Source organism: Rattus rattus, chromosome 14 (assembly GCF_011064425.1).
Source record: "Rattus rattus isolate New Zealand chromosome 14, Rrattus_CSIRO_v1, whole genome shotgun sequence".
NCBI classification, from domain to species: Eukaryota; Metazoa; Chordata; class Mammalia; order Rodentia; family Muridae; genus Rattus; species Rattus rattus.
The window spans coordinates 23,438,770-23,450,142 of record NC_046167.1 but is presented as its reverse complement, the minus strand read 5'-3'; the positions used below and the strand labels follow the sequence as shown (position 1 = coordinate 23,450,142).

The 11,373-nt window shown below is 45.8% G+C and overlaps 1 protein-coding gene across 9 annotated transcripts in view; it reads left to right on the top strand.

Annotated features, from left to right (window-relative positions):
* Positions 1 to 7,742: 7,742 nt before the first annotated feature.
* Positions 7,743 to 11,373, top strand: part of Zmynd11 (zinc finger MYND-type containing 11) — an 88,393-nt gene continuing 84,762 nt past the window's right edge. For 4 of the 9 annotated variants that reach the window (XM_032884985.1, XM_032884981.1, XM_032884990.1 and 1 more), the window contains exon 1: positions 8,052 to 8,266. The gene's annotated coding sequence lies outside the window, so the exon portion shown is untranslated. The other 5 variants (XM_032884983.1, XM_032884982.1, XM_032884984.1 and 2 more) reach the window with 5 other exon arrangements.

The window sequence follows — 11,373 nt, the reverse complement described above, 5'->3', positions numbered from 1 at the left end:
CAAGAAATGATTCCAAAGGCAGAAAAGGAAAGTTCTCTGGCTGATGTTGTCTTAAATAGGAATTTCTATAGGAAGAAAACTATTGGTCAATTAGCAAATCTCAACTACAGATTTGATGTTCTTTCAAAAGAATTGGGTTTGGTTTTCTGTGCAATGGTAGTTCACAACTGACTATAACTTTAGTTCTGGGAGATCTAACTCCTTCTTCTGTCCTTTGAGAGTATCAGGCCTGCAAGTGGTACATAGATATACATGTAGGCAAAACACTCATATAACACTAAAGAAAAAGTAATGTCAATTGTCACCAAGCTTGAGGAAGAGAATAACAGTGAAATTTTACTACTGTAACAATAACCACAATAGTATGTAGTTTTGTTGGTGGCGGTAGGATTTGAACCCATAGCTTTGTCCACATTAGGCAAGCATACTGCTATTGAGCTATATCCATTGGTTTGGGTTTGTTTGTTTATGTGTATGGGTGTTTTGTCTGCCTGTATGTCTGCACATGATGTGTTCCAGAGGGCACCAAAAGAGGATGTGAGATTTCCTGGAACTGGAGTTACCGATAGCTATAAGCCACCATGTAGGTGCTGGGTATTGAATCCCAGGTCATCTGGAAGAGCAGTATCTTAGTTAGGGTTTTATTGCTGTGAACAGACACCATGGCAACATTTAATTAGGGCTGCCTTACACGTTCAGAGGTTCAGGGCCTTATCACCAAGGTGGGAGCATGGTACAGGAAGACTTGGTAGTTGAGTTCTACATCTTCATCTGAAGGTTGCTAGCAGAATACTGAGTTTCAGGCAGTTAGGATGAGTGTCTTAAAGCCCACGCACACAGTGACACACCTTCTCCAACAGGACCACATCTCCTAATAGTGCCACTCCCTGGGCTGGACATATGCAAACCATCACAAGCATCAAGTGCTCTTAACACTGAGTCATCTCCCTAGCCCCCTGTAGGGATTTTAAAGGCACAGAGACAGTGATAATACAGACTGCTAACTTGCTATGTAACCAATTTCTGTAAAATGTTACATTCGCAAGGGCTCCATGTGGTTAGATAGCAATATTGGCTAAATACAGGTGTTCCTCCCTCCCTCTTCCCCTCCTCCCTCCCTCCCTCTCTCATTTTTCTTTTTTCCTTTTTTTCTTTTTGGAGGTGGGGACCGAACCCAGGGCCTTGCGCTTGCTAGGCAAGCACTCTACCACTGAGCTAAATCCCCAACCCCCCCTCTCATTTTTAATGTAAATGTTTGAGCCCCAAGAGAGTCAGCTGTCTAGCTCCCCAGTTTTGGTGTCTTTTATTTTAATGTCCACTCACTACATACAGTTCTTCGTAATGGGACTGTCAGACTACTAACTTTTCTCCTCCTCAAGCTTGGAAAGGTGTTGAAATGTATCCTGAAGAGGTCACAGGAAGTCTAGAGGAGCACACAGAACAGATCACATGGGGAAAGCACAGGGGAAAGATAGGTGTGTCTTAAATAGAACCTAATGTCATAGGAATGTGGGCTTATGAGCTGAAGGGAGGTGGCCCACGCTAGGAAGTTGCAGAAAGATGGGCCCAGTCAGGCAGGGCTGTCTTGTCTTCTAAGTAGTCATCATTTGTGACCTAGCTAGGTCAACAGGTATAGAACCCAATCTTTCCTTGTGAAAAGATTGTTCTAGAATCTTTTCTGCAAGTCCAGGACTCTCCTCCCTAACTTAGTACCCAATCAAGAATCATCCAAAGGGCACAGGCAGTAAGCTATTCTCTCAGAATGGAGCTCTGAAAACAAGGATTGACTAACAAATTTTCAGGCTTCATTCTACGTGTGTGTGTGTGTGTGTGTGTGTGTGTGTGTGTACTAGCTGGCTAGTGAGCTCTGGAGCTCTTCTTTCTCCTCAGTGCTGTAACTGCAAAGGCACACTACCATAGCAGACACTTTATGTGGGGGTCTAGCAATCTAACCCCGAGTCTTTGTGCTTGTGTGGCACTTGACTTATCACATGAGTAATCTCTCCTACCCAACAGGGGCTCTCCTTCTCAAGAAGGCTCTGACTGTGGTGACTCGGCATTTTGGACACCCAGGGTAAAGGCATTCAGACTATCTGCCTCTGAAGTCTGTCTTCCTCTGCTGTAAATGTTCCTGTGAAGAAGACAAGAATTTCCCAGGATGTGGCAGTGATGTCCAAGTAAAATCTAGTCTAATTCTGGTTGCTTGACAGGAAGGGAACAAAAAAAGAGGTAGAAACCAAGAATGAGTGTAAATGGTTGTTTTAAATGTTATTTAATAACTGTTAGTTATTAATTTGACCCAGTGAGTCCCTCCCCCAATAATTGAGGCAGAATCCTATGAATTTTTTATTATTTATTTATTTATATTTCAAATGTTGGTCCCTTTCTCGGTCCCCCCTCTACAAACCTCCAACCCCTCCCCCTCTCCTTTGGCTCTAAGAGGGTGCTCCCCCATGCTCACACCCACTCCCACCTCACCCCTTCTCTGGGACATCAAACCTCCACAGGGCCAAGCATATTCCCCCCCACTGTGGCCAGAAAAGGCAGTCCTCTGCTACATATGCAGCAGGAGCCAAGAGCCAGCCCATGTATGTTCTTTGGTTGGTGGCTTAGTCCCTGGCAGGTCTGAGGAGGGGGGCTAGTTAGTTGATACTGTTGTTCTTCCTATGGAGTGGAAATCCCCTTAAGCTCCTTCAGTCCTTCCACTAATTCTTCACTGGGGTCCCCAGGCTCATTCCAATGGTTGGTTGTGAGTATCTGCATCTCTCTTAGTCAGGTGCTGGCAGAGACTTTCAGAGGACAGCCATGCCTGGTTTGTCTGCAAGTGCATTTTGGCAATAGTGTCGGGGTTTGGTGTCTGCACATAGGATGAATCCCAATGTGGGGCAGTCTCTGGATGGCCTTTCCTTCAGTTTCTGCTCTAATTTTTGTCCCTGTATTTGTATGTATGTCCTTTTTGGTCTGGGTTACCCCACTCAGGATGATATTTTCTAGTTCCATCCATTTGCCTGCAAAATTTATGATGTCCTAGTTTTTAATACTGGGTAGTATTCCACTATGTAAATGTACCACATTTTCTGTATCCATTCTTCCACTGATGGATATCTGGGATATTCCAGCTTCTGGCTATCACAAACAAGACCACTATGAATCATGTGTCTTTGTGACTGGTGGATTCAATGCCATCCCCACCAAAATTCCAACTCAAATTCTTCACAGAGATAGAACAATTCTCAACTTCATATGAAATAATAAAAATCTCAGGATAGCAAAAACAATTCTCAACAATAAAAGAACTTCTGGGGGAAGCATTATCCCTGACCTCAAGCTGTACTACATAGCAATAGTGATAAAAACAGCATGGTATTGGTACAGAGACAGACAGGTCAATCAAAGGAATAAAAGTGAAGAACAAGAAATAAAGCTACACACTTATAGACCCTTGATCTTTGACAAAGAAGCCAAAAATATACAATGGAAAAGAAAGCATCTTCAACAAATGGTGCTGGTCTAACTGGTGGTTTGCATGTAGAAGAATGCAAATTGATTCATTTTTATCTTCTTGTACAAAGCTCAAGTCTAAGTGAATCAAGGACCTCCACATAAAACCAGATAGGCTGAATCTAATAGAAGAGAAAGTGAACACATTGACACGGGGGAAATTTCCTGAACAGAACATCAGTGGCTCAGGCTCTAAGATCAACAATTGACAAATGGGACCTCATGAAACTGAAAAGCTTCTGTAAGGCAAAGGACACTGTCAATAGGACAGAACAGCAACCTACAGATTGGGAAAAGATTTTTATTAACCCTATATCAGATAGAGGGCTAATATCCAAAGTATACAAAGAGCTCAAGAAGTTATATGCCAGAAAACCAAATAACACAATAAAAATGGGGCACAGAGCTAAACAGAGAATTCTCACCTGAGGAATCTCGAATGGCCAAGAAGTACCTAAAGAAAGGTTCAATATCCTTAGTCATTGGGGAAATACAACTCCTATGAATTTTTAAAATCAGTTTTAGCAAATTACTGGGTGAATTACCCCTAATCTGTTTTTCTATATGCTATAAACGAAGAGAACATGAGTTTGATCCCCAGAACTAACATTTTGTTTACAAATGTTAGCCTGTGGTAGCACATGCTTGCAGTCACAGATCTAGGGAGATGGAGACAGGTAAATCCCTGGGCTTGCTGACTAGTTGAGATAGCCTATTGAGTTCCAGGCCAGTAGGAGACATTGTCTTAAAAAGGTGAACTGTACCAGAGGGATGGCACCCAAGATTGAGTGCTGACTTCTACATGTACATTTGTGCATGCATGTGGTCAAACATCTACACTCACACTCACCTACACAGCACCACCACCACCAAGTATCAGAGCAAAAAGCTGAAGAGTTAAGAACCAATGGTTGTGGAACTCTGAAGTTCATAAAAGTCTGTGCTAATGAGAACATAACATGCAATTAGTAACCCTCCTTCAATTACAGAGGGAGCTGACTTGGGGAGAAGTTGCTACTTGCCAAAAGTTATGTAACTAGTTCAAGGTGAAGCCTGCTGAGAATGGAGTTTTGACAGGCATCCCTAAAGGTGTACATGAGGGCTAGAATGGCTCAAGCCCTGTCCTATAGCAATTGACTTAGAGTTAGAGGATCAGAAATCTGCTCTATATCTGGCTGTTAGACAGGAAGGTAGTAACAGGAGTTGGAAATATACCTGTGATATTCAGGGAGCAGCCTGTGTCTTCAAGTCTCTTTGACTCAAGTAGGGGATAGAGCAGAGCTTGCTTGGTGTTACATATTTAACAATCCTTAGTTCATTTACTATCCTTAGCTACTAGTTTACACATAATAGTCACAATATATCTACACATAGCACAATCTCTTGACCTTGAAATTGTAATTCGTATACATTAAGAAAAACTACAGGCAGGGAAGGTCTCCGTGTGACTTTCTTTAATACACTCAGTGAATAAAGGGCTCTCTATGTAAGCAATGAAGACCTGAATTTAGATCTCCAGCACCCAGGTGACTGCTGAATGTACATGGCTCTAAGCCCACACTTGGAGTGAGGGGTGGCAGAGACATGGATTAATGGGGTTCTTGGTCAGCCAATCTATTGAAAAGTGCCTCCAGGTTCATTGAGAAACCTTGTCTCAAAAGACTCAGTGGAGAAGCAATTGAGTAAGATATGCTGAGGTCAATCTCTCCCCAGCACAAGCCCATACACCTTCACACACACACACACACACACACACACACACACACACACACACACACACACCCCACACATATACACTACACACACACATGTATGCACTACACACACACGTACACACATGGAAAAAAGAAAAAGTGTAAGACAAAAATGACAGATCTTCTAGCATTATGTTATTAAAATTATATCTTAACAGGGCTTTTCTTTCCACTGAGATGGCCAACCCTCCCTGCAGCATTTTTCATTTAACTGGTGCTGTGTACCTGGATATGTGGCAATGTAGCACAACAAATTAGCTTGTGGTTTGGAGAAGGAAACGGGGAAGATCTCATTAGATTGAGCTCTAGGAAAGTTGCTTTGTAGGAAGTGACGTTTTACACTAGTCACCCTACCACCACGGCCAGATGCTTTCTGTCTACTTGCTCTCCACAGTGCACTTTTTCTTCTGAGTTCCTGGAGTTCTACACTAGATAGATGGTGCTACACCATGCCCTTGAGTTTACGCTCTTGGAGGAGAGCTATCGAAATGACTCAGGGTTTATGTCATCCACCCTTTAATGCAAAGCAGAGCTATAAAGCCAAGAATAACAGTAAAAGCAAAACAGAAAACACTGCACTTCAGTGGCAGGGGTGCCTGAGTTATTAATTACTACAATCAGCAATTAGCAAGAGCTCTCAGAACTCCACAAGAAATACTGAACTTTCCTAAGAAAACAAAAACAAAACAAAACAAAACCCAGGGGAAAGTACACAAGGAGTAACTTCTCATAAACATATTTTTGAGTGAGACCACACTTGGTTTTGACACAATTTATGCACCTTCACAGTCAACTTTATTCGTCTCCGTGTGACTTTCTTTAATACACCCTTTCCTGACCCATTCCTGGAGAATTTTGGATATTTTTTCTCTACTCAAAATCTCACAAATATGCACCTATATGATTTCTCCTAGTTTTGGAAAATATTTCAGTTTTTCTATGACTTAAGTCATTTGGACTTTGTAAGAAAAAAAAGTATAAAGTAGGAATATAATTCACTTCCTCAACAGACAAAATTCCCACTCTTAATTGCTCGAATAGTCTCTGCTTTCTGTATTTCCACAATTTTTCTCAAAGCAGAATGTGAAAGAAGCAACCTGCTGAATAGAAATTTTGTAGCATAGAGTGTATCGGTTGTGGCCAAGGAAGAATGGAGGGCTGTGTGGGAGTCTGCCAAACATATGTAGATTGATGCAAACCACCCCTCAACTCTGTCATTCTTCCTGTCTCCAATTTCTCCCCTCAGAACCTTGACCTTATGCCTTCTTTCACAACCCAGTACATAAATCCAGGCTATGTCACAGGTTGCACAGAAATGACTACATTACTTTGGTCTTCCAGACCTTCTCCCAACCTCTAGCCACTGGCCTTCTGACTCACCCTCATATCTCACACTCACCTACCCAGCAGACAGACAAATGCAGTTAATAGAGCTGGGAAACTCAAGCAAAGAAATAGGAAATCCTACGGTATATATAAAAATAGAAGTTATTTCTATTCGGTATAACTGGGGTGGGGGTGGAGGAGTTATTTTCTTTCCTAAAAGGTATGATTCTGACTTAAAAAAAAAAAATAAGTTGATTCAGTTAAAGAAGTGGTTCCCAGTCCAGCAGGCTAATCAGATACGGCATGATTTTCCCCTGGGCAGCTTTAGCCCATTCATCTAGGTTTAATGATGACTTTTGAAATACACAGTTCTTTCATGCCACCACACAGGTGGGTCCTGGGGCTCTAACTCAGACCTTCAGGCTTGGTGGTGAGTGCCTTTATTTGCTGAGCAATCTTGCTGCCGAGTCATGCCATATTTTATTATTTAAATGAATTATAAATATTTCATGATCTTTGAAGTGGAAAAACAAAAAAGTCAGGAACAAACACCAAAAGACCAAACACTACTTACTCTCTGAGATGCTGATATCAACGGCAGGGCTGTTAGCAGTTTGAAAGATCACATTTGACTGGTGTACTTCAAAAGTCAACTCAATGCTGCACTAAGTAAGTTCTAACTTAGAGATCAGAATTGTAAACAGATGGATAATTTGTTTAAGAACCCTAGATATCTAGGGGCATCTCCAGTGATTTTTCAGGTACATATATCCAATGAGAATAGGGACAGGCAATCTTGGCTAATGGGTTTTCCCTTTTAAACTCCTAGCAGGCAAAGGTTGTTAGGACTACGTATGACATCTGTATGTGCTTTTATCTCTGCGACTTTTCCCCCAAGACTTTTTAAGCCACATAGCTTAAGGGCTCTCCTCTGATTAGATCTAGAATTGCTCACTAGAAAAGATAACCTACTTCTCACAGCAATTTGTAATGCTCTAACCAGAGTGATAATGGGTGGTCCATTCTCTCTAAACATCCCATTTGTGCATATTCGGGACTTTGCAACTTTTTTTTTTAATCACAGGATTGGGAAGCGTGGGATACTATCTTACCCACTCGGGGCAGTACACGGGCGAGTGCCTATCCAACACGGAGCCATTAGGAGTCAAGCAAAGTGCGGAGCGGGTCTACACCGCAAGCCGCAACGCAGCCCACCGGGCTTGGCCGGATCCTAACAATGCTACCCTCGCGTCTCGGTGCTCGCCTTCAGCGCGCCTGCACGTACGTAGCTTACACGTGTGTGTTGATATGGAGTTCGTGTGTGGACCCCTTAGAATATGCTGAAACCGATTTCTCAGAGGGGCGCCGGACACAGGTCGAGGGAAGGTAGGAGCGGGTGCGGAGGGCTCCCCCGGCCTCGGGGCGGGGAGGCAGCGCGGGCCGCGCAAGTCCCGCGCCGGCCGCTAGAGCCCCCCGTGCGCGGCTCGGCCCAGGCCCGGCGCTCGCCCGGTCCGGCCCCGCGCGGGGAAACACTCAAGCGCACACAATGAACTCTGAGGAGGCCGCGAGCTGGGCCGGCCGCCGCGCCCGCACCGTGTGAACCGCCTCTTAGTGGGGATGCCAACTTTGCCCCCGGGCGTCCTCTGCAGCCTGCAGGCCCGCCGCCGTCGGGCTGAGGAGACGCGGTGAGTGGAGCGAGAAAGCGAGAGAGCGAGCGAGCGAGTGAGGGCGCGCGCGGCGGCCAGGCCTCCAGCCGGCGCGCGACGCCCCGGCCGCCTCGCCCGGCTTCGCCCGGCGCGCGCCGAGGCGTTTTCTGTAGTGGAAGTCGCCGCCAACATGGCGCCCTCGAGCCCCGAGCCCTCCGCGCTGAGCCAGCGGGGGGAGCCGAGGAGGAGGGAGGAGATGGCGGGGAGGAGGAGGCGGCGGCCTGCGTCCCCCCCGCCCCCCGCGCCCGTCGCCGGCTGAGGCCCGAGAGGCGCCGGGCGGCGGGAAGGAGGCGGCTCCGGAGGGAGGGCCGGGCGCGGCGGCGGCGGCGGCGGAGCGGAGCATAATGGTGGGGAAAGCTCGGCGGCGGCGGCGGGGCGACTGGGTGGCTGGGAGGGTGGAGGCACCCTCGGTGGTGGCGCGGCCTGTGCTGTGGCGGCTGCCGGGACCGCAGACTCCCGGGCGGGCGGCGGCTGACGGGGGCCTCAGGGACAGCCCCGGGCCGGTGAGGCCTGAGGGGTGGGCGCGCTCCCTCTGCCCAGCACCTTTTACCTCAGGCTGCCGTCAGGAGCAGGCCCCGCGTGAAGGCCGCGGAGAACCGCGCGCGGCCTGCTGGCGCTGGGAAGCCGCGGAGTCTTGTGAGCTCCTCCCGCCGGGTCCCCGCGCCTCCCGCTTGGCCAGGCCCTGGGGCCTTTGCGCGGAACGTGTAGCGGGCGGAGGGGAGCAATGAAAGCGAATGTTCCTGAGACCCGAGACCGGTGTCCGTCGCTCTCCCGGGGCTGCAGGCGAGCGGGTTGCGAGGCCTCAGCTGCCTCAACAGGTCCTCCTGGCCGTCCTAGGGTATCAGCCGCCTTGTGCCCACGCAGAGCTGGGGAGAGAAGCTGATGGGGACGCTGCCAGTGGGGCTGTGGCCCGAACTTTCTCTTGCACTGTCTCCTCTCGTGCCTTTTTTCCTGGGCCGAGCCGAGGGGTCTTTTGCGGTGTGTCCGTGGGACTTCAGTCGTTGGTGATGTGTTTGTGGTGTTCAGTGTTTGCCGTGTGTCCGTGGTACTGACTGTCCTATGTGATTTGTGTGTAGCACTCTGTCACGGGCAGTATGCACACAGTACCCTGTGTCCTCTGATCTGTCTAAATGCCGGCCTCTGCCTCCTGTGCACTGTATCCGGAGAGTGGTAAGATGTGTACATAGCATTGTGTGCGGTTGAGTATGCGGTAAGCTTGTATAGAGTATCCAGTGTCATAAAGTGTTACAGAGTATCTGGTGTTAATAGCCTTTGCAAGACCAGTGTGACCGGTGTCTTATACTGAGTACACACGCAGTTCGTGGTTTCCTGTAGAGTTGTGTACACAGCTACTAGTGTCATATGTAGTGTTTACGCAGTTACCCATGTTAGGGTATGTAGGAGGCATATACTGTACCCAGTGTCTTATGTGGTGTGTATCCAATTGCTGGTTTCACTTGCTGTATACATAATGACTGGTGTCATGTGTGTTTTTGAGCTTGGAGGAAGTGGCCAGGTGACCCAATGAGGGAGAGGTCACCCCAAAGGCAGTAAGCAGTTTAAGGTGTTTTTGTGAGACTGTCTGGCTCAGGCTCTCTGCTTCACCTGGGAGTTAAGTTTCCTGCAGTCAATTGTGTTGTATGCTGGTAAAAACATTTAAAAAAAAATCACTAAGAGACACAGAAGGTAAATGATTAAAAAAAAAAAAAAGGAGAAGAAAACAAGATATGTGATACCTTTTAGCTTAATTATTATGGGATACATAATGATTGGGGAGAGGGGGGTGGTGCCATCGATTCCAATTAGTGTCTAGAAGTTATTAGAGAGTGTCTGGTTGTACTCAAAAAGTTTGAATGTTTTGTGGCAGGCAAGATGGTGTTTGTACTTTTTAAAATCTCCAATGTCTTGGCTGGGAAGAAGAAATGTGAATTTATGTACAGGCATATTATTTTCCTGGTCTTTGTTTACATTGTAGTCAGTATTTTGGCTGGCTCTAAGATGAAGAGGCCAGAGAATCAAAGATCAGAAGACATGAGATGCGATTATGATCACCTCAAAATAAGTTTCTTGTTGAACTCCGCTGTACTTTATACACTATCTTTTTCTGTATAGGCTGTTCATGTGAAAACTGCATCTCTTGTATTCTCCAAGGTTTGGTTCTGTTTTCAGTTACCATTCACAATAAATGCTGTGCTTTCTTTATAAAGAAAAATGGATTAAAAATGTTAGAACCGCACTCTAATTCTACTTAAATAGTCTTCAGATATCCCAGAGTTGGTGCTCTGGGTGAATGCCCATTTGCATGTTTCTATAAAGGACATAGGTTATTTCACCCCTTTGTAACCCTCCCTCTATGACCCTTTAGATGGTTCTGATAGCGTACAATAGAGGCATTCATATCCTGGCATAACTTAGTTGAGATGCTAATTGGAGCAAAGATTTTTTGACATTTGTAACAGAACTATCACATGCTGTTAGAACAGTGGTTGCTTAAAGCCCTAACCAGCTGTTGGGAGATTTTTATTACCCTCTTTAGCTTTCAGTTGATTGACTTTTTTTTTAAAATAATATAAAAAATTATTAAATCTAAGCAAAGAGAATGTCATGAAAAGGGAAAAAAGCTAGCAAATGAGCAGCAAACTTGAGCCTTTCACTGGTTGCAAACCTTCAATTGAACTTAACTTTAATTTTTTCAGGGTGATTAATTTTTGTTTTTGTTTTTATTTGAGTCATGGCATAATGATTAAGACCACAGACCTAGAGGCCCAGTGACTTGGGTTTGAATCTCCCTTGGGTCATTTAGTAGGCTCTTGGCAAATGACTTAACTTTTTGCAGGTTAGGCAATGAAGAACAAGGAGTAACTGAACCAACCTCACAGTTCTTGTGAGGATTAAGCCGTTCAGAAGCAGTGCCAAGCTCCCCAGGACTGTGAGGACAGGTTGCACAGCTGAGGTCCTCATTGTGGAGCATTGTTTCCTCCTCGACTTAGGACTTACAGAGCTACAACCAAAGCTGAGCTCCCATCTAGGCGTTCTTGTGTTCCCTGCTAAGCCTCTAGTATCTAGCTTGGAAGAAAGTTGTTATT